Genomic DNA, 26,374 nt, shown 5'->3' with positions numbered 1-26,374 from the left:
TATTTACACGTGTGTGTCCTATTTATTTCACTCAAGAGTATTGTCTCAGTATGCATCCATTTAGCTATAAATGCCTCTGATTTCTCATTCTTTAAGGCTGAGTAGTACTCCCTTTTATTAAAAAGAAAGGAACATTTTCTTTATCCAGTCTCCAGTTGATGGGCAATTGGGCTGATTCCAAGTTTCAGCTACTGTAAACTATGCTGCCATGAAATCCAGAGGATCATCACTACCTACTTCCAGAACCTATACACGAATAAGATGGAAAACACAGAAGAAATGGACAGATTCCTAGATACATATGAATTACCAAAGTTGAATGAAGAAGACCTAAAAATTCTAAACAATCCAATATCAATTAATGAAATTGAAAACGTAATTAAAAACTTACCAACTAAGAAAAACCCAGGTCCTGATGGCTTCACTGCCTGCTAAATTCTACAAGACTTTTATAGAGGAACTACTGCCACTACTGTTTAAATTGTTCAATGAAATTGAAAGGGAAGCAATACTACCAAATTCATTCCTGGAAGCAAGCATCACCTTGATCTCCAAAGCAGAGAAGGACCCAACCGAAAAAGAGAACTATAGGCGAATCTCACTAATGAACATAGATGCAAAAATCCTTAATAAGATACTGGCAAATAAAATTCAGAAGATCATCAAGAAGATCATACACCCTGACCAAGTGGGATTCATCCCAGGGATGCAGGGATGGTTCAACACATGCAAATCAATGTAATACACTGTATCAATGGACCCAAGGACAAAAACCATATGATTATCTCCATAGATGCAGAAAAAGCATTTGACAAAATCCAACATGCATTTTTTTCTAAAATGCATTTATGATGAAAACTCTACAAAAAATTTTAACAGATGGTCTGTATCTCAATCTGATAAAAGCCGTCTATGAAAAAGCAACAGCCAATATCATACTAAATGGTCAAAAACTGAAATCCTTCACACTAAAATCAGGAAGAAGACAAGGATGTCCACTATCACCACTCCTATTCAATATAGTTTTGGAAACATTAGCCACAGCAATTAGACAAGAGAAAGAAATAAAAGGAATAAAGATAGGAAATGAAGAAGTCAAATTGTCATTATTTGCAGAGGACATGATACTCTATACAGAAGACTCCAAAAACTCCACCAAAAGTCTTCTAGACTTAATAATCAAATTCAGTAGAGCAGCTCAATACAAGGTCAACACACAAAAATCAATAGCTTGCCTCTACGTGAAAAACAGACTCACTGGGACAGAAATAGGCCAAACAATTCCTTTCACAATAGCATCCAAAAAACTGAAATATTTAGGAATCAACCTAATGAAAGAATTCAAAGACCTGTTCTCTGAAAACTATAACACTCTGAAAAGAGAGATTGAAGATGATATCAGAAAATGGACAGACATCCCCTGCTTGTGGGTAGGAAGGATCAATATAGTGAAAATGGCCACACTTCCAAAACTGCTATATAGATTCAATGCAATCCCAATTGAAATCCCAGCAGCATACTTCACAGACCTTGAGAAAACAATTCAAAAATTCATTTGGAACAAGAAGAGACCCAGAATAGCAAACACAATTCTAGGCAACAGAGACATGGCAGGGGGTATCACAGTCCCCAACTTGAAACTATTCTACAAAGCTAGTGTGATAAAAACAGCATGGTACTGGCCAAGAAAGAGACAAGAGGACCCGTGAAACAGATTAGAAGATGCATAAACAACTCCAGACACACTCCGCCATTGTATCTTCAATAAAGGAACCAAACACCCTCACTGGAGGAAAGATAGCCTCTTTAATAAATGTGTGGGAAAAATTGGGTTTCAACTTGCCAAAGATTAAAACTAGACCTATTTCTCTCACCATACACTAAATTAAATGGATTAAAATGGATTAAAGATCTAAATTTTAAAATAGAAACGCTGAATCAGCTGGAACAGAGCTAAGGTAGAACTCTTGAATATATTGGTGTAGGAAAAGATTTTATGAACAAAACCTCAGTTGCCCGTGAACTAGCACAAACAATCAACAAGTGGGATCTCTTCTCATTAAAAAGCTTCTGCACAGCAAGAGAAACCACCAACAGTGTGAAGAGAGAATCCACAATATGGGACAAAAATCTTCACCTGCTTTTCCTCAGACAAAGGTCTACTATCTTGAATCTATAAAGAATTTAAAAAACATCAGACCTCTAAAATTTGAAGCTCCAATCTAAAAATGGGCATCTGAAATGAACAGACATTTCTCAGACAAAGAAGTAGAAATAGCAAATAAACATATGGAAAAATGTTCAATATCACTGGTCATTCGAGAGATGCAAATGAAAACAATGCTGAGATTCCACTTCACTCCAGAAAGAATGGCTACTGTCATGAAATCAACCAATAACAAATGCTGGTGGGGCTGTGGGGAAAGAGAAACACTGCTCCATTGTTGGTGGGAGTGCAGACTGGTGAAACCACTGTGGAAATCAGTGTGGAGATACCTCAAAGAACTAGGACTAGAGGTCCCATTTGACCCAGCTATTCCCCTGCTGGGTATCTTCCCCAAAGAATTAAAAGAATCATACCACAGCGATATATGTGCATCCATGTTCATAGCAGCACAGTTTGTAATAGCTAAAACTTGGAAACAGCCCAAATGCCCATCAACTGGAGACTGGATAAAGAAAATGTGGGTTTTAAAATAAAATAGAGTACTAGACAGCCATAAAAAATGAGAAATTAGAGACATTTGTAGCTAAATGGATGCATACTCTTAAGTGAAATAAATAGGACACACAAGTATAAATACTGAATAGTTTCTCTAGTGTGAGAAACTGAAAGTGTAAATAAGGACTAAAAGGTATAATAGATAATGTGAAATAGGAAGAGAAGGGGCAAAGGGGATCGGTAAGTGGGAGGTATAGGGGAAAGGAAAGAAGGGAATGGAATTAATATGAGAAAATGGAAAAAGTCTTTGTAAATAGGGAGGGATGGAGGGGTTGAAGGGAGGGTAGGGGAAGGGGGAAAAATAAGAATGAAGAGAGATTATGTAAAGGTACAAATTCCCAATGATGAATGTCATTATATTGTATACTGAAATTCTACCAATAAAATAAAATATTTTTTTAAATATAAAAAATAAAAATAAACTGTGCTGCTGTGAATATGGGTGCACATATATATCTGTGGTATGATTCTATTGGGAAGATACCCAGCAGAGGAATAGCTGGGTCAAATGGGACCTCCACTCCTAGTTCCCTGAGCTATCTCCATATTGATTTCCACAGTGCTTGCACTAGTCCACACAGCCAGCAACAGTGGAGAAGGGTTCCTTTTTCCCCACAGCCCCACCAGCATCTATTATTGGTGGTTGATTTCTTGATAGCAGCCTTTCCTTCTGGGGTGAGGTGGAATCTCAGCATTGTTTTCATTTGCATCTCTCAAATAACCTGTGATGTGGAGCATTTTTTTCATATGTTCATTTGCTATTTCTACTTCTTTGTCTGAGTAATGTCTGTTCACTTCAGATGCCCATCGTGCTCACTTCGGCAGCACATATACTTCAGCTGCCCATTTTTGAATTGGGTCTTTAAATTTAGGAGGTCTGATTTTTTTAAGTTCTTTATTCTAGATAGTAGACCTTTGTCTGAGGAACAGCTGGTAAAAATTTTTTTTCACACATTGTGGGTTGTCTCTTCATACCGTTGGTGGTTTCTCTTGCTGTGCAGAAGCATTTTAGTAAGAAAAGATCCCATTTATTGATTGTTTGTACTAGTTCACAGGCACCTGAGGTTTTGTTCATAAAATCTTTTCCTATGCCAATGTCTTCAAGAGTTCTACTGAACCTCTCTTCCAGGCAGGTTAGTGTTTCTATTTTAATATTTAGATTTTTAATCTATTTCAATTTTAGTTTAGTGCATGGTGAGATACATAGTTCTGGTTTTTTTTTCATAGTTCTAATTTTATCTTTGACAACTTGAAACCTAATCTTTCCAACACCATTTATTAAAGAGGCTATCTTGCCTCCAGTGAGGGTGTTTGCCTCCTTTGTTGAAGATGAGGTGGCTGAGTGTGTCTGGAGTTGTTTCTCCTTCTTTTAATTGGTTCCACCGATTCTCAAGTCTGTTTCTTGACCAGTACCATGCTGTTTTTATCACAGTACCTTTGTAGTATAGTTTCAAGTTGGGGATTGTTATACCCCCTATCTTGTCCTTGCCTAGAATTGCTTTTTTATTCTAAGTCTCTTCTTGTTCCAAACAAATTTTTGGATTGCTTTCTCAGTGTCTCTGAAGTATACTCTTGGAATTTCAATTGGGAGTGCATTGAATCTATGTAATAGTTTTGGAAGCATGACCATTTTCAGTATTTTGATCCTTCCTACCCAGGAGCAAGGGATGGATGCCTTTCCATTTTCAGATATCATCTTCAATCTCTACTTTCAGAGTGCTATAGTTTTCAGAGGAGAGTTCTTTCATTTCTTTCATTAGGTTGATTCCTAGGTATTTCATTTTTTTTGGATGCTATTGTGAAAGGAGTTGTTTCTCCAGGTCCTCTTTCAGTGACTCTGTTGTTCATGTACTAGAAAGCTATTGATTTTTGTGTGTTGATCTTGTATCCAGCTACTCTACTGAATTTGGTTATTAAGTCTAGAAGACTTTTGATGGAGTTCTTGGGGTCTTCTATATAGAATATCGTGTCATCTGCAAATAATGACAATTTAACTTCTTTGTTTCCTATCTTTATTGCTTTTATTTCTTTCTCTTGTCTATCTGCTTGGTTAATGTTTAGAAAATGATATTAAACAGGAGTAGAGATAGTGGGCATCCTTGTCTTGTTCCTCTTAGTGCGAAAGATTCGGTTTTTGACCATTTAGTATGATATTAGCTATTGGTTTTTCCTTGACGGCTTTTAATAGGTTGAGATAGAGACTGTCTGTTTCAATTTTCCATAGGATTTTTGTCATGAGTGTGTGTTGGATTTTGTTGAATGCTTTTTCTACATCTATTGAGATGATCATATGGTTTTTGTCCTTAGCTCTATTAATATCGTGTATTATATTTATTCATTTGTGTGTGTTGAACCATCCCTGCATCCCTGGAATGAATACCACTTGGTCAGGGTGTTATGATCTTCTTTTTGATCTTCTACATTCTATTTGCCAGTATCTTATTAAGGATTTTTGCATCTATGTTCATTAGTGAGATTGGCATACAGTTCTCTTTTTCAGTTGAGTCTTTCTCTGCTTTTGGGATCAAGGTGATATTTGCTTCCTGGAATGAATTTGGGAGTATTGCTCCCTTTTCAATTTCATTGAAGAGTTTAAAAAGTGGTGGCAATGATTCTCCTCTAAATGTCTTGTAGAATAAAACATGTTTAAGTATGTACAAAGGAATTGAAATTATCCCCTGTATATTATCAGACCATAGTGTTATGGAATTGGAGAACAATAGCAAAAGAAACCACAAGAATTTCATAAACACATGGAAATTGAACAACACATTTCTGAATAACCAATAGGTCACAGAGCAAATTAAAGAAGAAATCAGACAGTTCCTACAATTAAATGACAATGTTAATACAACATTTCAGAATTTATGGGACATAATGAAAGAGTCTTATGAGGAAATTCATAGCAGTAAATATGCATATTAGGAAAATGGAGCGAGCTCAAATATACAACCTGATGATGAACCTCAGGCTTCCAGAAAAAGAAGAGCAGGACAAACCCAAATCTCATGCAGGGAGGAAATTATAAAGATCAGAACAAAAGTCAATGCAATGGTGATTAAGAGAATGATACAAAGTCAATGAAGCAAAGAGTTGGTTCTTCGAAAGAATAAACAAAATTGATATATCCTTAGCCAACCTTATCAAGAAAAGGAAAGAAAAGACCCAAATCCATGTAATTAGGAATGAAAAGGATGAAATTACAGTGGACCCAGTGGAAATCCGGAGGATCATCGATACCTACTTCAAGAACCTACATGCCAATAAGAAGGAAAACACAGAAGAAAGAGACAGAATCCTAGATATGTATGAATTACCAGAATTGAACAAAGAAGACCTAAAAGTTCTAAACCCAATATCAGTCAACAAAATTGGAAACATAAAATTAAAAACTTAGGAAAAAAGAAAAGCCTGGGTCCTGATGGCTTCAGAGATTTTTAAGAAATATGAGCTTTATCATGAAATCAACCAATAACCAATGCTGATGGGGTTGTGGGGAAAGAGGAACCCTGCTCCACTGCTGGTGGGAGTGTAGACTGGTGCAACCACTGTGGAAATCAGTATGGTGACAACTCAAAGAACTAGGACTGGAAGTCCCATTTGACCCTGCTATTCCACTGCTGGGGATCTTCCCCAAAGAATTAAAAGAACCACACCACAATGATATATGTGCACCCATGTTCATAGCACCACAGTTTGTGATAGCTACAACTGGAAACAGCCCAAATGCCCATCAACTCGAGACTGGATAAAGAAAATGTGGGGATTTTTTATAAAATGGAGTACTAGTCAACCATAAAAAAATGAGAAAATAAAGACATTTATAGCTAAATGGATGCACATTGAGACAATACTCTTAAGTGAAATAAATAAGACACACATGTGTAAATACCAAGTAGTTTCTCTGGTGTGAGGAACTGAAAGTGTGAATAAGGACTAAAACGTATAATAGATCATGTAAAATAGGAAGAAAAGGGGCAAAGGGGAAGGAAGTGGGAGGGGTAGGGGAAAGGAAAGAAGAGAATGGAATTAATATGAGAAAATGGAAAAATAGGAACAAAGTCTTTGTAAATAGGGAGGAATGGAGGGGTTGAAGGGAGGGCTAGGCAAGGGTGAAAAATAAGAACCAAGAGAGATTATGTGAAGGTGCAAATTTCCAATGACAAATGACATTATATTGTATACCTAAAATGTACCAATGATTAGAATGAATAACCAATAATGCAAAATAGGAAGAAAACGTCCAAAGGGGTAGAGGTAGTGGGAGGGGAAGAGGAAAGGAAAGAAGGGAAAGGAAAAATGCTGAGAAATGGAAAAAATAGAAATAAAGTCTTTGTAAATAGGGAAGGGTGGAGGGGGTGAAGGGAGGGCTAGGAAAAAAGGAAGAAATATGAGCTCAATGAATGGGTAGAAAAAGAAGAGCAGTAAGTCTCAGAGCACAAGCCCCATGTCAGGCACTTTGGGCGTAAATTTTTTGGTGTCACAAACAGGACAATAAATCAGACTTTTGAAAAGTTTTTCTCCAGGCTTTACTTCTGCAGATGGGTGCATGGCTAAGCTAAGCAAAGCTAGCCAACACTCACAGCAAGCAGTCTGTTGGATTTTTATTCCCTGACACACTGTTCTCTGTATGCCATGCCCTCTTGGCCTTATAGTCCAACCCAATTGACTAGTTCTTAAGGTGTCATAGCTGCTGGTCAGATCCTGTAACTTAGGAATCTCTTTGTTACACACAAAATTTATGACAGGTTGACTGGCCCTTTGTCTTGTCTTTCTAAGGAATGGTTACAAAAGCATGTGTACATTTTACAAAAATTGGATTTTAAGGAAAACCAGATTTCATAAAATGGACTTATCCTAAATATCTCCTTTCAGAGAAAAGACTACCTTTCTCACATCCCTTTTTCCTGGCTTCCCAGGGGAAAGCAGCCAGCAGGTGGGCACCCACCTTTCCCTGGTACAGTTTGCAGGTCCATCTGCCAGGCTGTGCTTTCTAACTTCTGGCCTTGTCTGTCTGAGAAGCACGGTTGGATCCTGGTCCCCAAGGGCCCTGGGATCACCCTGCATTTCACTGACAGAGCTGCTCTTTCCTGTGAGCCAGGAAGCAGGGCTGGCCTGGAGGCTCAGGTTATAAAGGTGAACAGTGTGTCCTCAGGCTCAGAGCCTGCAGGCAGAGAGGAGCTCTCCCTCCTTCCCTCCGTCCTCACTCCATGGTCTCCTGGCTTCTGCTCTCACTGGCTCAGGCCACCCTCCCCACCCTGTCCCTGGCTTCCTCCCTCACCCTCTCACTCAGTCTTCAGGGAGGTCCCACAGGGTGGCTCCCAGGTTCCTTGGGAAAACCAGGGCTCCTCAGGGAGAGGTGGTGAGCTGGGCTGGGGTCCAGGCTTTGGCTGCTGCCTCCTTCCTCTCCTCCTCTCCTTGGTCTCTTGGCGCTCCCTCCCCTGCCTCTTCTGACAGTGCCTTTGCAGGTCACATATCCTTGTGCACCCCAGAGTGCACCTGGCGGTGCTAGGGTTGTTAGAGCAGGGCTTTCCTCCAAGATCCTCCAAGATCAGCACCACCTAGGAGCTGGTTAGAAATGCAAGTTTCCAGGCCCACCCAGCTCTATGACTCAGGGGCTCAGGCAGCCCAGCAGTCTGCCCTTCAGCAGCCTCTGGCTCAGTCTGACGCTGGCTTCAGTGTGAGACCCCTGGGCATAGAGACTTCAGGGACCAGAGCTTCTCCAGGCCTTTGGCCTTCAGATCCCAGCTCCTTCCTCATGCCCTACCAGTCCCTCCCAATGCACAGATGCACTCTCCCAGCTCCCACCTGAAAATGACCCACAGCCCCACCAGCTGTCTCTCCAGTTTCCCTGCTTCCTGCAGCACCAAACTCTATTTTGCCACCTCCATGCCCACCCTACTCTTAAATAAATTAATATATAATTATGGTACATTTCACACATACACAAAAACTTTAAACACTATTCTTTATGTTAAATCCTTTCTAACCCTCTTCATATCTTTCCAGCCCCAGGAATCCCCCTCATTCTTCCACTCACCTTGTCAAGGGCCTGTTTGATGCCACATTCAGGGGATACTTCTTGTCCCATGAGACTGGGCCTGCCAGCAGTGTGGCCAGTGGAAGCACTCCCAGAGGCCTCTGTCCTGCATTCCTCCTGTCCCTGGCCACCCCTCTGCTCTATCAGGCTCCTACATGCTGGGGGCTTTGGTGGCCCAGTCCTGGGCCCTCCTCTTTCTCTACCTTCTCTCCCTGGGCCAGGGTCCTCAATGTGGGTCTGTAGGGAGCATTCAGTGGGTTCATGAACTTCAGTGAATGTATAATAAAAACTGTCATTTCCTTCAATTATGAGTTTGGCATACAAACCAGAGCTGTCCTACTGCCTCTGTGACTTCATGGCCAATAGAGAGCACAAATATTTTCATACTCAACACAGTGGTTCACAATGTTTTCAAATATGGTTTTTTACTCACTATAACTTTGGAATTATGAACATTTTTAAATCCACCACTAGACAATGCCACAGCTTCATCATAGATTGGCCTTTTCATATTTTGATTTCATGTGCAATATCATTTTGCTTTCTTATGTCTTTGTTTTATGCATTTCTTAGATGGATCCATAAGCTTCTCCAAGTACCAGATGTCAAAGTATCCAAGGACCCAAGGCTCAAGCAGCTCCTGGGACTTCCATGTTCCACCCCTGTGCTAACTGTGCCATCACCATTGCCCTTCTGGACTTCTCCCCTGGATGTTCCACCACCATGCCCTGTCCGGAAAGATTTCCAATAAGTATTCTCAAGCACACAGCACAGACCTCTGATCCCTCCACTCCCACGGCCTTGTCCATGAAGCTTCCAGCCACTTTCCCATCTCAGTCAATGGGCCCAACCAGTTCTGAAGCCCCAACTTCGGCTTTAACTCTAACACCACATTTTCTCACTTGCCACACTCAACTCACTGTTGATTTTGCTTGCTGTGGTCGCAGTATGAATGTTGAGGTGTTCACTAACTCCCTCAGACTGCCTCTTGTCATACTCTCCCCTCTAACATAGTCCTCAGAGATCCTAATGTACACTGGCTGGGGCCTTGAGCCTGGGCAGGGTAAACAGAGCTCTGCTGAGGATGGGTTCTGGCTTTTCCATGAGTCAGGAACCTACCTGAACCTGGATTGAAATGCAGACTCCTAGCCCCTGAGCTTTATTCAAGGATGTCAAATAGGAAGTTCATCCCTGAGTTGAGACTTTCAAGGCTAGGGTCCAACAATTCTTACTTTCCCCAGGTCTGCAGAGCTGGGCTGGGACTCAGTGTAACTGGACATCATCTTGAGGGACTGGAGTTCCCTGAACATCTTGTGGGACTCCCACTGGTCCTGAGGCTGCAAGCAGCCAGGGGAGACATAGGCCATGCACAACTGGATCCTGTCACACAATCTGCCATGGCCACCCAATCAGCACGGGTCCTGGCAGGGATAATCTGGCAGGCCAGATGGGCACAAGTGAGCTGCACTGGGCTCTGGAGGTCTGTATCATAGGGACTGGGGGGGTGGCCTGGGTCTCAGACATGGGCAGAAGAAAGGAGAAGGATTTCTTTGGAGGAATGGACCCAGGTGGGGGACTACTCTTCTCCAGGCCCCATCCCACCCCATACCAGGATTGGAGCAGCCCCTTCTCTATCACCCTTAGCCTGGCACATTCTCACCCCCAATAAATGGAATGGGCCACAGCCTCCCATCTCCCCTCCAGTCAGCAGAGATGCTCAGCTTTGGCTCCTGGACTACTATGTCCTTGGCCCTGGGGTTGAGTTCTGCCTCTGCTATCCTCTAGCAATCACTTTTGGAGGATCTTCTTTGTCTCTGAGCCTCACTTTACAAATCAGTGGCATGGGACAGTAAACCTTCTCTTTGTTGGGACAGGGCATTTGAAAAGGGCCTTAAAGAAAGGAAAGAAGTTAGGACAGACAGGAACTACAAGGAAGGATGTTGGTGCTCAAAGATGCTGATCTCTGAAAGAGCAACCTCTGCACTTGAGGAGTTCTGCTCAAACCTGGTTTCTCTGGCATTATTTGTACAAAATTAACTTTTCTGAATGGATAAACACCTGGGTCCTGGCCATCCAGTTGCTGTGACTCAGCAATGAGCAGGAAGGCGCCATTTGCTCACACAGCAACATGGACAAATCTCAGCTACATCACATTGAGTGAAATAAGCCAGACTCAGAGGGCTACATCCTGCAAGATTGCCTTTCTATGACTTATCTGTGATTGCCAGTTACTGAGGTCTAGTAGTGGGAATGATTGTAAAGGGACACAGGCAATGTTGGCAATGTCCTATATCATGCGTGTGGTGGTTACAGCACTGTAAATGTTTGCCCAAACTCATAGAACTGTAGGTGAAAAGGGTGATTTTAGCCAGAGTGGAATATACCTCAAGAAATGAAAAGACCAACCACTCAGAAGTCTAGAAAATTTCTCATAAACAAATATGCTATAACATAAAACATGTTTCCTTAAACTAGTGCCCTTACCATGGTTTTCTTTGTGTATCAATTCAGGAATTATTTCTTGAGCACTCACCATATGCAAGGCTCTGTATTACAGAGCCAGGAATTTTTTTAAAAACTGGCAAAATTTTCTGATTCCAGAATCCTTCTACTAAATAAATCACTTAGATTTCAATAGTGACAAGTACTATGAAGAACATAAGCCCGTTACTGAGTAAATGGGCTGGTACAAGTTTAGCCTGGATTTAAACAACCCAGAAACTACAGTGCACGAGTGGCCTCCCACTTCCCATAGAGAACACTCTCACCTCCCCTCTGCTGGGCTGCCCTGTGTGTCTGCTGCTTAAAACATTCAGTCCTCATCCTGGACCCTGCAGTTGCTGCCCAGACTGTACTGGGCCCCTTCCTCTTCCCTTGGTAGCTCCTACTTAGAGGCCCTGGCTATCTGTTACCTGAACCCCAGTGGCCATCTCTGTGCCCACACTGCTCCAGAGCAGAGCCTGCCTCCCATGACTCTGCCTCCCTGGGGCATGGAGCAGGTGCTCAGCATTGGCTCAAGGACAGAGACAATGACAGGATCCTTCACTGCCCCTGGCCTTGCCTCAGACTGCTGTGACCCTCAACTGCTGTTCTCTACCTCCCTGTGTCTGATTCATCAGCACAGGTGATTCACTCCCTGCAGAATCACTCCCTTTGCCCTCTCCAGACCCAAGCTGCTCAGGCCTCCCTCTCCACACGCCTGGTGACTGCAGTGGCTACAGGGCTTCCTCCTGGGCTCCTAGGGTCCACCTGTCCCCTCCACCCCATGCTGTTAAATCCAAAGCAGTGCTGTTGCTACCCACTCAAAACTCTTTTGTGGCTGTTATGACACTCGGAGCAAAAGTCAAAGTCCTCACTGTGGCCCACGAAGCCTTGCTCTCACCTCTAGAATTCGGCCCACGCCCCTCTCCCTCTGCTCCAGCTTGCTGGCCACCTCTCTGTCCCCACAAATGTGACTGGATTCTGTCCTGGTAGCCCTGGGACTTTCCCTCAGTGAAAACCTGACACAGATGCCTATGTCACTTGTCCCCTGGGCTGAGAGGCCACCTCCTCTGTGGCATCCTTACAAATGATCTGACTGCAGACAGACGGCCCGGCCACAGCCCCACTCCTTGCCTTCTTCCCCTGGGTCACCCTCTGACATAGTGGAAACGTCTTCATGACCTCTCTCTCACCTTCATCCAGAAGGGATGAATTGTTCTCTCTCTGCTGTCTGCTCCCCTAGGATGAGCCTGCCCCATGTTCAGTCTAAGTGGATGGCTGTGAAGAGCCAGCTTCCCTGTTCCAATGCTTCCCAGTCTTGCTGTGTGGTACCAGGTTCATTCCTGCCTCTCTCGGGCCTCATATTACGATTTTTACACCTTGAAGCCCAGCACTCTGTGCCCAATGAGGCCTCTGGTGCATATACTCCATCTGCTGATGGTGACAGCCCTGAAGCTTCCCGTACTTCACAGGCCAGCCATACCTTCTGCTGCCTCAGTGTACTGTTCTTCAGCTCACTCTTCAGCTGTTCCATCCAATTGCCATCCAATTGCCTCACATGCTCCCTGGGTGGCGGGTTCCTCTGCTCACTGTCCACTTGCTGTCTACTTCCTTGGGCTACAGTCATGGTGGCTACCAGGAGGAGAAGGCAGCCTAGCAGCATGGCTGGCCAGGGCAGTATCCAGACACGTGGCAAAGGAACAATGAGTCTGCTCAGTTTCCACACTGCTGTGTTCCCAGGCAGATAGGTCCTCAGAGCCTCTGTGTTACAAACTCTTGTGTGGCCAGCTCCATCTGTGGCCATTTATACTGAAAGTCCCTCACCTGCGGGGACTCATGGCCTCTGCTCCACCCTGAGGCTGCCCCTGACCTCTAGGCCCTGGTCCCTTCCTTCTCTGTTCTGCCCCCAAGCAGTCACTTGAGCTTCTCTGAGGCTTGTAACTGTCCAGTGGGGGCCTGGCCTCCCCCAGAGCGGCGGGAGGAAATTATGTGGGTCACGCACACAGCACACTCGAAAGTCCCACAGCTTCAAACCCGGGGCATCTGTGCTCCCTTCCTGTCACTGTCTCTCTGTCTCTCCTCCCAGCCCTGCCCTCAAAGGCAAGGTTCTAAAGTGTCAGCTAACAGGATCCCCCCTTTCGGCCTCTCCACCTTCCAGTGGGGGTTCCCTGCTACCTTGGGACAGGGGCAGGCGACCACTGGAGAGCATGGGAAGGTGGGCGGAGGCTGTTTTTCCAGAGATTCAGAGAACTGGGTGCACCAGTGGGGAACTGGCTCCTATCCCCACTTCTCCCTGAGGGTCTAGGAGTGCCTTGTGCCCTGGGGTGGACCTGGCCATGTTGCTGTGACAGTGATGAAAAGTTGTCATGTCCTGGGGTAGGTTGTTTGCAAGCTGGACTAGGGTGATGGGTCATGGGGAGGAGAGCTTGGGCTGCAGCAGAATCTTGGTCAAACTCTGTCCCCCACAATCAGATACACTGGTCCTAAATCCTGATCCCCACTAGGAGTGACTACTTGGGGGTAGGATGCAGAGGAAGGGCCAGGAGGCCTCAGTAGGTTGCTACACCTCTCTGGGCCTCCACTTGTAATCTATAAACCTGGAGAGCCTCATCTCTTGCCTGAGGACTCAGGCATCCTCAGCATGGGGACTGAGGGATTTCCAGTTTTCTCTTCAACATCTGGGTCCTACCAGCTGCATGACTTTGGGCAACTCATGTCCCTTCACTAGGCCTTGGCTTCTTCAGTGAGAAAATAACCCCTCCCACTTTATAGGGCAGGAGAGTTACTTGAGATAGGGCAGTGTCAGCACCAGGTGAACAGGGAGTGAATATTCTCTGTTCTATGATTGTGACTCCTTCACCCCACAGAATCCAAACCCCATGAGAGCAGGTGTTTCTCTTTCTGATCTTGGTGGCTGCACAGGAAGATGTCCAGGGGTTGAAGTGTGGCCTTTGGACTCTGTCCGCTGTTGGCCTCGCCTTCCTCCCTGCTGGTTTTCCCAGGCACAGGCCAACCACTGCTCAGTATTATCTTTTTCCTTTTGTTCTCCTGAATCCTGCTGAAGTTTTAAATGGGCCCCACTGCTTGAGGGCACTGGGGAGGCAGGTACTCATCAGGGGACAGAAAACACTGTGCCACGTGCAGGGCTCTGTCAGAGAAAGCAGACTTCCATGGTCCCAATTGCCATTTTCCTGGGTCACACTGAGCTCCCATCCTTGCTCAGTTCTCCTTGGGCAGATGGGACCCTGAGAGGTGAGGAGGAAGCACTGACCTTAATGTTTTGTGAACTGAGGCCCCTGGCCCGAAATTTATTCTCCTTCTTTTACCAAGCAGAAAATTGAGTCTTTCCCAGAGCAGTTGAGCAATTTGCCCAAGGTCACACAGCCTGGGAGGAACTGACCAGGAACTGGGAAAGAGGGAGGCTCAGCCACTTTGGGTGCCTCACTGCCTCCTACTCCCTGTCCTGGCAGTGAGTGAAGGGCCAGCCTTCTCAGCCTTGTCTCTGTGTCTGTGCACTGGAGATAGAGCTCATACCTTGGGGTGCGCTTGGGGTCTTGGTGTGGTGCCCAGGAGACAGTGGGAAGATCCCAGTACAGGTGATGCATTCGAACTTGCTAAATGGTGAATGAATGAATGAATGAATGAATGAAATGTGACTTTCTTCCTAGCACAGGCATTGTCAAATTAAAGCGTGAGGTCCAGAATTGCACAAATTGCTCTCTGCACAGAGATGGACTCTCATCCACAGGAGGGAGGAAGGGCCAGACCAAAAGCAGAGTTCTGTGCCCAGTGGGTGCACTGGGCTGGAAAGCCCCCCAAGTTGTCCCTGCACCTTCATCTCAGCACCACTCTGATCTCTGGGCCTTTGCACATGCTGCTCTCTGTACAGAACACTGCTGTCCACAAACCCTGGCTCTCCTTCCCTCCTCGCTCCAGTTACTATGACTGCCGACCGGTTTCCCAACACTAAACTGTTTCCAAACAAAATAGTTGGGGTTTCTGAGGGCCAGGAGTTTAGAGCACCCCAGCTGGGCAGCTTTGCCTGGACCGCTTATGATGTTGGTGTCAGGTAGAAAGCAAGCCGGGGTCATCTCAAAGGCTTCTCCCCTCCCCTATCACACCTCAGCATCCCTGGGGTCTTCAGTCAGCGTCTCCACCATGGTGTCTTCAGAAAGCCAGGCTTCTCCCAGGGCCACTCAGGGCCAAAAAGGTGTAAGTCCCCAGGATGGTAGGTGGAAGCCTCAGTGCTTTTCAAGACCAATCTTTGGAAAATAGTCCAAGTGTTTCACATGGCCTGGTCTAGGTTCCATCACCATCTTAATTTCTAACTATTTACTTATTTATTTTCACCCTTTGTCTTTTTCTTTTTCTAAATTTTTTTAAAATATTATTTTATTGGTACATTTTAGGTATACAATATAATGACATTCATCATTGGAAATTTGCACCTTTACATAGTCTCTCTTGGTTCTTATTTTTCTCCCTTCCCCTGCCCTCCCTTCAACACCTCCATCCCTCCCTATTTACAAAGACTTCTTTTCATTTTCTCATATTAATTCCATTCCCTTCTTTCCTTTCCTTCCCCTTTGCCCCTTTTCTTCCTATGTCACATTACCTAATATATGTTTTACTCCTTATTTACACTTTCAGTTTCTCACACCAGAGAAACTATTCAGTATTTACGCATGTGTGTCCTATTTATTTCACTTAAGAGTATGGCCTCAATATGCATCCATTTAGCTATAAATGTCTCTAATTTCTCATTTTTTATGGCTTACTAGTACTCCATTTTATTTAAAAACCCACATTTTCTTTATCCAGTCTCGAGTTGATGGGCATTTGGGCTGTTTCCAAGTTTTAGCTGTTACAAACTGTGCTGCTATGCACATGGGTACACACATATCACTGTGGTATGACTCTTTTGATTCTTTGGGGAAGATCCCCATCAGGGGAATAGCGGGCTCAAATGGAACTTCCAGTCCTAGTTCTTTGAGGTATCTCCGTACTGATTTCCACAGTGGTTGCACCAGTCTACACTCCCACTAGCAGTGGAGCAGGGTTCCTCTTTCCCCACAGCCCCGCCAGCATTTGTTATTGGTTGATTTCATGATAGCAGCCATTCTTTCTGGGGTGAGGTAGAATCTCAGCTTTGTTTTCATTTGCATCTCTCCAATGACCAGTGATGTTGAACATTTTTTCATATGATTATTTGCTATTTCTACTTCTTTGAGAAATGTCTGTTCATTTCATATGCCCATTTTGGACTGGGTCTTTAAATTTGGGAGGTCTGATGATTTTTAAGTTCTTTATACATTCTAGATAGTAGAGCTTTGTCTGAGGAAGAGCAGGTGAAGATATTTTCCCACATTGTGGGTTGTTTCTTCACACTGCTGGTGGTTTCTCTTGCTGTGCAGAAGCTTTTTAATAAGAAGAGATCCCAGTTGTTGATTGTTTGTGCTAGTTCACAGGCAACTGAGGTTTTGTTCATAAAATCTTTTCCTACACCAATGTCTTCAAGAAATCTACCTAACCTCTCTTCCAGCCGGTTCAGCGTTTCTATTTTAATATTTAGATCATTAATCCATTTCAATTTTAGTTTAGTACATGGTGAGAGATACAGGTCTGGTTTTAATCTTTGGCAAATTGAAACCCAAGTTTTCCATCATCATTCATTAAGGAGGCTATCTTTTCTCCAGTGAGGGTGTTTGGCTCCCTTGCCGAAGATGAGGCAGCTGAGTGTGTCTGGAGTTGTTTATGCATCTTCTAATCTGTTTCACGGGTCCTCTGGTCTGTTTTTTGGTCAGTACAATGCTCTTTTTATCACAGTAACTTTGTTGTATAGTTTCAAGTTGGGGATTGTGTTACCCTCTGCCATGTCTCTGTTGCCTAGAATTGCTTTTGCTATTCTGGGTCTCTTCTTGTTCCAAATGAATTTTTGGTTTGTTTTCTCAAGGTCTGTGAAGTATGCTGCTGGGATTTCAAATGGGATTGCATTGAATCTATATAGCAGTTTTGGAAGTATGGCCATTTTCACTATGTTGATCCTTCCTACCCATGAGCAGGGGATGTCTGTCCATTTTCTGATATCATCTTCAATCTCTCTTTTCAGAGTGCTATAGTTTTCAGAGTAAAAGTCTTTGATTTCTTTCATTAGGTTGATTCCTAGGTATTTCAGTTTTTTGGATGATATTATAAAAGGAATTGTTTGCCCTATTTCTGTCTCAGTGAGTTTGTTGTTCATGTAGAGGAAAGCTATTGATTTTTGTGTGTTGACTTTGTATCCAGCTACTCTACTAAATTTGGTTATTAAGTCTAGAAGACTTTTGGTGGAGTTTTTGGAGTCTTCTGTATAGAGTATCATGTTATCTGCAAATAATGACAATTTGACTTCTTCATTTCCTATCTTTATTCCTTTTATTTCTTTCTCTTGTCTAATTGCTGTGGCTAATGTTTCCAAAACTATATTGAATAGGAGTGGTGATAGTGGACATCCTTGTCTTGTTCCTGATTTTAGTGTAAAGGATTTCAGTTTTTGACCATTTAGTATGATATTGGCTGTTGGTTTTTCATAGATGGCTTTTATCAGATTGAGATAGAGACCATCTATTCCAATTTTTTGTAGGGATTCTATCATAAATGCATGTTGGAAAAAATGCATGTTGGATTTTGTCAAATGCTTTTTCTGCATCTATGGAGATAATCACATGGTTTTTGTCCTTGGGTCCATTGATACAGTGTATTACATTGATTTGCATGTGTTGAACCATCCCTGCATCCCTGGGATGAATCCCACTTGGTCAGGGTGTATGATCTTCTTGATGATCTTCTGCATTCTATTTGGCAGTATCCTATTAAGGATTTTTGCATCTATGTTCATTAGTAAGATTGGTCTATAGTTCTCCTTTTTGGTTGGGTCCTTCTCTGCTTTGGAGATCAAGGTGATGCTTGCTTCCAGGAATGAATTCAGGAATATTGCTTCCCTTTCAATTTCATTGAAGAGTTTAAACAGTAGTGGCAGCAGTTCCTCTCTAAATGTCTTGTAGAATTCAGCAGGCAGTGAAGCCATCAGGACCTGGGCTTTTCTTAGTTGGTAAGTTTTTAATTACGTTTTCAATTTCATTGGTTGATATTGGGTTGTTTAGAACTTTTAGGTCTTTTTTGTTCAACTTTAGTAATTCATACGTATCTAGGAATCTGTCCATTTCTTCTGTGTTTTCCATCTTATTGGTGTGTAGGTTCTGGAAGTAGGTATTGATGATCCTCTGGATTTCTGCTGGGTCTGTTGTAATTTCACCCTTTTCATTCCTAATTGCATGGATTTGGGCCTTTTCTTTCCTTTTTCTGATAAGGTTAGCTAAGGGTTTGTCAATTTTGTTGATTCTTTTGAAGAACCAACTCTTGGCTTCATTGATTTTTTTGTATCATTCTCTTAGTCTCCATTGCATTGATTTCTGCCCCAATCTTTATAATTTCCTCCCTTGTATGAGCTTTGGGTTTGTCCTGCTCTTCTTTTTCTAGAAGCTTGAAGTTCAGCATCAGGTTGTTTAATTGGGCTCGTTCTGTTTTCCTAATATGCGTATTCACTGCTATGAATTTCCCTAGTAAAACTGCTTTCATTGTGTCCCATAGATTTCGATATGTTGTATTGTCATTGTCATTTGATTGTAGGAACTGTCTGATTTCTTCTTTAATTTCCTCTGTGACCCATTGGTTATTCAGAAGTGTGTTGTTCCATTTCCATGGGTTTATGAAATTCTTGCGGTTTCTTTTGCTGTTGATCTCCAATTTCATCACACTATGGTCTGATAATATACAGGGGATAACTTCAATTCCTTTGCACTTACTTAAACATGTTCTATGTGTGAGTATGTGGTCTATTTTGGAGAATGACCCGTGTGTAGCTGAAAAGTGTGTGTATTTTGATTTTGTGGGGTGGAAGACTCTGTAAACATCTGTTAAGTTCATTTGTTCAAGAGTTTGATTGAGTTCTAGTATTTCATTACTTATTTTTTGTCTAGCTGACCTATCTGTGACAGTGGGGTATTGTGGTCCCCCACTACTATTGTTTTAGTGCATATATGACTTTTAATGTCCATTAGTATTTGTTTCATATAATTGCATGCACTAGTGTTTGGTGCATAGATATTTATGATTGTCATCTCTTCCTCTTGGATTGTTCCCTTCATAAGGATGTAGTGTCCTTCTTTGTCTTTCTTAATCAGTGTTGATTTGAAATCCACTTTACCTGCAAAGAGGATAGCTACTCCTGGTTTTTTGGGGGGTTCCCGTTGAGTGGAGTATTGTTTTCCACCCTTTACCTTTCAGTCTATGAGTTTCTTTCTTTCTTTCTTTCTTTCTTTCTTTCTTTCTTTCTTTCTTTCTTTCTTTCTTTCTTTCTTTCTTTTTTTTTTTTTGGTACCAGGGATCAAACTCGGGTCCTTGCGCTTGTGCAGCAAGCGGCAAAACCACTGAGGTAAATCCCTGGCCCTATGAGTTTCTTTTTGAATGAAGTGTTTTTCTTGTACGCAACATATTGTTGGATCTTGCTTCTTGACCCATTGTGCCAGTCTCTTTCTTTCGAAGGGCAAATTGAGACCATTAACATTGATGGCTATAACTGATACGTATTGACTTGACATTTTCATTGTCCTGACTTTTTCATTTTGTTGGCTTCTCCCCCTTTAGATTTAATTTCTTATCATGCTCGATGGATTCATTTTTCTGTGCTTCCTGGGGTTGTGATACTCATTGTTTGTTCCTAGGATATTATCTAAAATTTTTAGGAGTGCTGGCTGGGTATTCATGAAGTTTCTAAGATGCTCTTTGTCATGAAAGTATCTTATTTCTCCATCAATTTTGAAAGATAGTTTTGCAGGGTACACCAATCTGGGTTGGAGGCTGTTTTCCTTTAGGGCTTGAACTACATCACTCCAAGCTCTTCTTGCCTTGAGGGTTTGCATTAAGAAGTCTGCTGTGATTCTGATGGGCTTTCCTTTGTATGTGATTTGTTTCTTTTCTCTTAACTGCTTGCAGAACTTTGTTCTTCATTTGGGTTTCTGAAATCTTAACTATAATATGCCTATGTGTAGATTTTTTGATCAAGACTAGTTGGAGTCCTATATGCCTTCCTTATCTGTATGTCAAGCTCTTTTCCCCTGCTTGGGAAGTTTTCTGCCATCACTTCTGTGAACAGTTTTTTTTTATGTCATCTGCACTCTCTCCTCTTTCTTCATTGACTCCTATCAGTCTTATGTTATTCTTCTTTGCATTGTCCAGCAGCTACTGGATTGATTTCTCATGGTCCCTTACAATTTTGAAGCAATTTTTCTTTTCCTGGTCACTAATTGCAATCTTATCTTCTATATCTGAAATTCTGTCCTCACATTGGTTCATTCTGCTGTGTAGACTATCAATGGAGTTTTTAATCTCCTGGAAATCTGTTTGTATCTGTTTTAAGGATTCCATTTGTTTCCTGTGGTGGGATTCCATCATGTTCCTTAGCTCAGCTCCTCTAATTTTTTATCTGTGTCCTCTCTCGATTTATTAATCATGTCTTATACTATGGGCACAATCTCTGCTGTTATCAGAGAAATTATTTCTGATTTCATTTTTTCCAGATCCTCTTTTGTTGCCAGTTCAGGGAGTCCAGGTGGTTGAGTATCAGAGTGTTCCATCTCATTTCCTTTTGGGGTTGCTGTAGGTGATCTGGAAATCTGATTCTGAGACTTGTTTACACATCTTCTCATTTTGATGGGGAGTGGGGGTGCTGTTGGTGCCCATGCGGCTCACCTCCTCTGGGCTGGGAGCAGTGGAGTGGCAGCCCAGAAGCCCCTTCCTCTGGGCTGGGAGTGGTGGAACCTAAAATTTTTATCACTACATGTTTTCTGTACATCATGTTTGGATTCCTTGTGTGGAGTTGGTGCATATACATAACACACCTTAATTCCCTTTTTTCATCCCCTTTTCCTTTGCCTCCCTCCCCCTTTCTCTCTTGATTTCCTTCCCCCATGAGAAAGATCTGTCTTTCAACTTTTTATTATCTAACTTTTATTTTGCTCTGTATTTATACTGTGAGTTTCTCATATAAGAGAAACCATGTGATATTTAAGCTTGTGTTTTGGGTTTTTTTCACTAAACATTATGATCTCCAGGTGCATCCACTTTCCTACAAATGACTCAAAACTCTCTTTCTGTCTGTCTGTCTGTCTGTCTTTTGAGTCAGAGTCTCACTATGTAATTCAGGTTGGCCCTGAACTCATTATGTAGCCCAGGCTAATCTCCAACTCATATTGATCCTCCTGACTCAGCCTCCTGAGTGCTGAGATTACAGGTGTGCGCCATCACACCCAGCAAGTTTATCTTTCTTTATGGCAAAGTAGTACTCCATTGTGTATAAATACCACATTTTCTTTATCTATTCATCTGTTGATGGAAGTGCAGCCTGCTTCCATGATTTAGCTATTAGGAATTATGCTGCTATAAAATGTATCATTGTAATATGACCTCTCTATTTCAAGAAGAGATATAGCTGAATCAAATGGAATTTCTAGCTTTAGTTTTTTGAGAACTCTCCATGCTGATTTCCTTAGTGGTTGTACTAGTTTACATTCCCACCAACAATGTACAAGGTTCTTTTTTCCCTGCAGCCTTGCCAGCATTTGTTATTATTCAATTTATTGAATATGGAGATTCTGGCATAAGATGAAATTTCTGTGCTTTTCTCAAATGTCCAGTGAGGTTAAGCATTTCTTGATGTATTTATTGCCTATTTGTACTTCTTCTATCATGAAGTGTCTATTCACTCTTCCATTATATTGTGGTGTTTTTGACCAAGGTCTCACTATCTATTCCAGGCTGGCCTCCAACTCTCAGAGATCCTCCTGCCTCTGCCTCCTGAATACTAGTGTTATAGGTGAGCACCACCACGCCTGGCTGCCATCTTGGGATCTGAGATGATATGATTAGGCAGCAGATGAGCCTCCCTGTCCTGCTCTCTGTCCCTGGTCTGGCATCTCATCAGATCTGTTCTTCCTGGTGACCTTTCCCATGCTTCTCTCTGTGCACCTTTTGCTTACTGCCTCTTTCCTGATAGCTGGGGGAAATTCCAGCTAGGATCCCATGGCCATTCCTGAATCAACACCGCAGCCCCAGGGATAAGGAGCTCTGGTTAGTCAGGCTGGGTCGTGTGTCTAGGCCAACAGCTGTGGAGTAGAGTCAGCCTCGTGGGACCCAAAGGGTCTGAGTGTGCACCAGGGAGATGCTCATGGGGACCTTGGGGAGGCAGCTGGGGGGATGGAGGTTGCTGGGCACAAGATATCTGTTGCTTCCCATTGCCTCCCACCCTGGCCACTTGCCAAGTGAACACACTTCCCCTGGTTGGGCCAATGTGAACTTAACTCATGGTGATCTCCCAGGGAACCTGCCCAGAGCACATGGCCACTGGCACCTACTTTCCTGGAAGAACTAATCTTCCATCCCCTGGGGAGGAAAGATAGGAAAGTGGACCATTCCTGGAGGGCCACTTGCCGATTTGGGCTTCTCAAGTATCTGGATGTAGAAGAAGACCATGCCCAGTGTAAGTCCCCCTTACCAGCTGTCAGTTCCCTACTCCAGTACCTCCTCACTTGTCCCTTTGAGGATCCTCCATTCCCAGCACAGGCTGGTCACTGGAGGGTGCAGTCCTTCTTATTCCTGATAACAGTGGCCAGACACCTTCAGAGGCACTAATGGACACAGATGAGGCCCTGTAGGGAGCTGTGCCAGTGATGACAGCACTGTGAGTCATTCCGCACAAGACTTCAGTTTTTGTCATTGTTCCCTGCCTCAGCTTCCCACCCCAAACCCAGAGCTGTGGCACAGGTGATAGAGGAGAGGACACTGAGGCTGGGCTTTGGAAGTCCCCTGTGACCCATGATCAGAGCCTAGAAGCCCTGCATTCTCAGAGTTGCATCTTGATTCCACTTTAGCAGAGCAGACTCAGTTTCTTTATCTGTAAAATGGGGAGAACAACTCCATACTGGCAGAGGCTGTACTGGGGCCTTCTGGTGACCAGTGCTGTCACAAAGTGTTCTGGCACTTAGTGGCTAAAACAGTGGCAACACTTGTTACTTAAAAATCTGCAACTTGGGCCAGGTTGAGTGGCAAGAACATAATTCTGCCCTGCCTGGGGTCAGAATCAGCCCCTGGAAGGCTGTGTCTGGTGTCACTGGGAACCTCCTCTCCACGGATCTAAGGCCTTGGCCGAGTTGTTGACCAGGACTTCTCCTTACAGTGGACCACCTTAAAGCATTGTGGGCATCTCCCAAGGGTGAACATCTCCAGGGAGAGCATCACATAGTGGGTACTACAAAACTCTCAAGTTCAAGTTCTCTGTGCTTTTTTCCTAGAGGTAGCCACGAAGTCACACCACTTTTAAGGGGAGGGGAAGAGACTGTGCCTTTCATGGGGCAGGTAAAAGTGCCAGAGGAGGGTGGGGCATGGGAGATATTGTTCTGGCTATTTTTGGAAAATAGAACTGACTACAGGAAGGAGAGTGAGAAAGAGCCACTTAGGGCTCCCTAGGTGGGAGCTGTTATTGTCATCTCTGCTGTTATTAGAAACACCCAGCATCTCTTTGGCCAAAATGTCCTTCAAGTCTTGAGACAGCTGAAGGTGCAGCAGGAAGGGAATTATTTCTGTTGGGGCTGCCAGTAAATCAGCTCAGAAACACACTTGGATTTGTTCACAGTCACTAGCGTATCAGTGCCCAGTCCACACCAGCCAGGCCTCACATGCAGCTGCCTGAGTTATCAGCAACACTGTCTCTCCCTGGTCTTTCCTCTCTGGCCTCAGTTTCCCCTCTAAAAAATGGGATTGTCCTGGCTGTGCTTTCTCAGAGGACAAGGGGACCAAGGTGAAAGACGGGCACACTCTGCCGTGCCCTGCCTGGGCCACTTTTCACATCCATTCCTTCTCAGAGCTGGGGAGCTCTGTAGCCTACAGCCTGAGTCTGCCACTCACTCTGGCCCTGAAGAATGAGCCTGCTGTGCTGGAGGGCAGGTCCATTGGAACTTGAAATCCCATAAAGGCCAGAGGAGCCTGTGACCCAGAGAACAAAGAGGCCTCTCTGTGTTTTGTTCATTTGTATTAAACAGGCACAGCATGTTCTTCACACAAAAGTCAGAAAGTACATATTGGCAAGGAGAAGAAGATAAATATTGCTTGTGCATTCGCCAACCAGAGGCAAAAGCACAGCTAATATTTTGGAGGGTTTTTCCCTCAATCATTTCCCCCTACATATAGATGCATATGTGGGGTTTTTCTTGCTGGGGGGCTTCTAGCAAAACTCACAAAGGAATATACACTATACTGTCTTTCCTTAGGGTTAGGATTAAGGCTACGGTTAGGATGAAGTTCTGTGGTTCACTGAAATTCTAAGTGCATGAGTTCATTCATTCATCTGGATGTGTTCCACATCCGGGTCATTTAAATCCACACTTGGCCTCTTTGCATTGGCTATTTCTTCTGCCTGGCTCATTGTCCCCTGGTGGCACACCTGCCTTCTCAGAGGTTGCACACCTGCCTTCTCAGAGGTCTCCCTGGGCACCCTGTAAAAATACACCTTTCCTTACTTCCCCATCTCACTCTGACCATCTGACAAGATCTTCTGCTTCTGCTCTTCTCCTTGTTGATGGTCTCCCTGCCTTAGTGTGTTCAGGTTGCTGTACCAAATGACCATAAACCAGTGGCTGATGAACAGCAGCAACTTATGCCTCACACCTCTAGGGCTGGGAGCCCAAGAGCAAGGTGTGTGTAGACTTGGTGTACAGTGAGGACCTACTCTCTGACAGAGATGAAGCCTTTTGCTTGTGTCCTCATGTGGTGGAAAGGGGCAGGGATTCTCCCAGGGCTCTTTCCCAAGGGGGCTTTTTGTACTCATCATGACTCACTATTATGACCTCAATCATAATCCAAAGTTGCTCATCACCCTAGGGACAGGAGCCAGTGCATGAATTTGATCACACATTCAGGCTGTAGGACTCCCCATGGGATCATGAACTCTGGAGCACAGTGCTGTGTCTGAGACCATTGGTCCACATCCCTGTTGTCTACGACATACCTGGGATACAATAAGTACCCAGTAAATGCTGATTAAATGGATGGATGAAATATTACTTTTTCTAACTCAAGCATTTCCAAAACACCTATTATGCACCAGGCTCTGTGGACACAGAAATTCTCAGACAGGGTCTTTGGCCTTGAGAACACTTGTTCTAAAGGAAAAAGTGAAATAAATTATCTCCAATGTCTATCAATGTTCACATGAGGGGACGTGAGCGAAGAGAAAGGCCATGACTGTGGGCTGATCTGGGGCAGGACATTTCACAAGCTACCCTGGCTCTCTCCAACTACAGTGCATGTTATGGATGAAGCATTGGGAACTCAGAGATGTGAAATAACTTGGTCAAAAGCAAACTCACTGCAGAACCAGGGTTGGAACCTGGGTGCCATGCTTCGCAATTTTGAGTGCAGTCTTCTTTTCCATAAGGCCTCTCTTGCAAAGCAGAGATCAAATCCAGCTTAATGGGCTCAAGAAAAGAAAACCCATGTATGTTATTGTTATTATTATTATTATTGTGGTGCTCTTATAACAGATACAGTGGAACCGTGACTTATGAACTCAATTAATTTGCAAGGGCTGGTTTGTAACTCAAGTTGGCTGATTGAAGGTTCATGCTCCACTACACAGCCTTTGAAGTCTCCTTCCTCACCATACTTTCTTCCAGGCAGATCTTATTGTTCTTGGAGAGACACTGGCCCAGAATTTCTCAATTAACCTCACACAGGAAAGGATGTTGTAATTTTCTTTCCACAACTCTTTACAGATTAAATCTGTATCTAAGACCATCTGGAAGCACAAGTGGCACTCAGGTCACAACTCATAAATTAATACTAAAATTCTGGTCATAACCCAAGTTGTTTGTATGTCAGGTTGATCGTAACTCGAGGGTCTAGTGGATAGCCAAAAGTGCAGCCCCCAGGTCTGGCTGGATTTATTGTCTCTCTAAACCTCAGCAGCAATGGACCCATTCTCAGATGGACACTGGAGTCCTAGGGGTGTCTGCAATGCCAGTCCTCCTATTTCTCTCCTC

General features: G+C 43.6%; 1 protein-coding gene across 1 annotated transcript in view; it reads right to left on the bottom strand.

Annotated features, from left to right (window-relative positions):
* LOC147824691 (angiopoietin-4-like) overlaps positions 1-25,797 on the bottom strand; it is a 28,625-nt gene extending 2,828 nt beyond the window's left edge. The window contains exon 1 of the mRNA XM_087188767.1: positions 25,703-25,797. The gene's annotated coding sequence lies outside the window, so the exon portion shown is untranslated. The remainder of the gene's footprint in view (positions 1-25,702) is intronic.
* Between the last annotated feature and the right edge of the window lie 577 nt (positions 25,798-26,374).

The sequence above is a fragment of the Heterocephalus glaber genome, unplaced genomic scaffold (genome assembly GCF_053883595.1).
Source record: "Heterocephalus glaber isolate CG9 unplaced genomic scaffold, H.glaber_assembly_v1.0 deba00001532, whole genome shotgun sequence".
Lineage (NCBI taxonomy): Eukaryota > Metazoa > Chordata > Mammalia > Rodentia > Bathyergidae > Heterocephalus > Heterocephalus glaber.
This window is presented reverse-complemented; position numbering and strand designations above follow the sequence as displayed.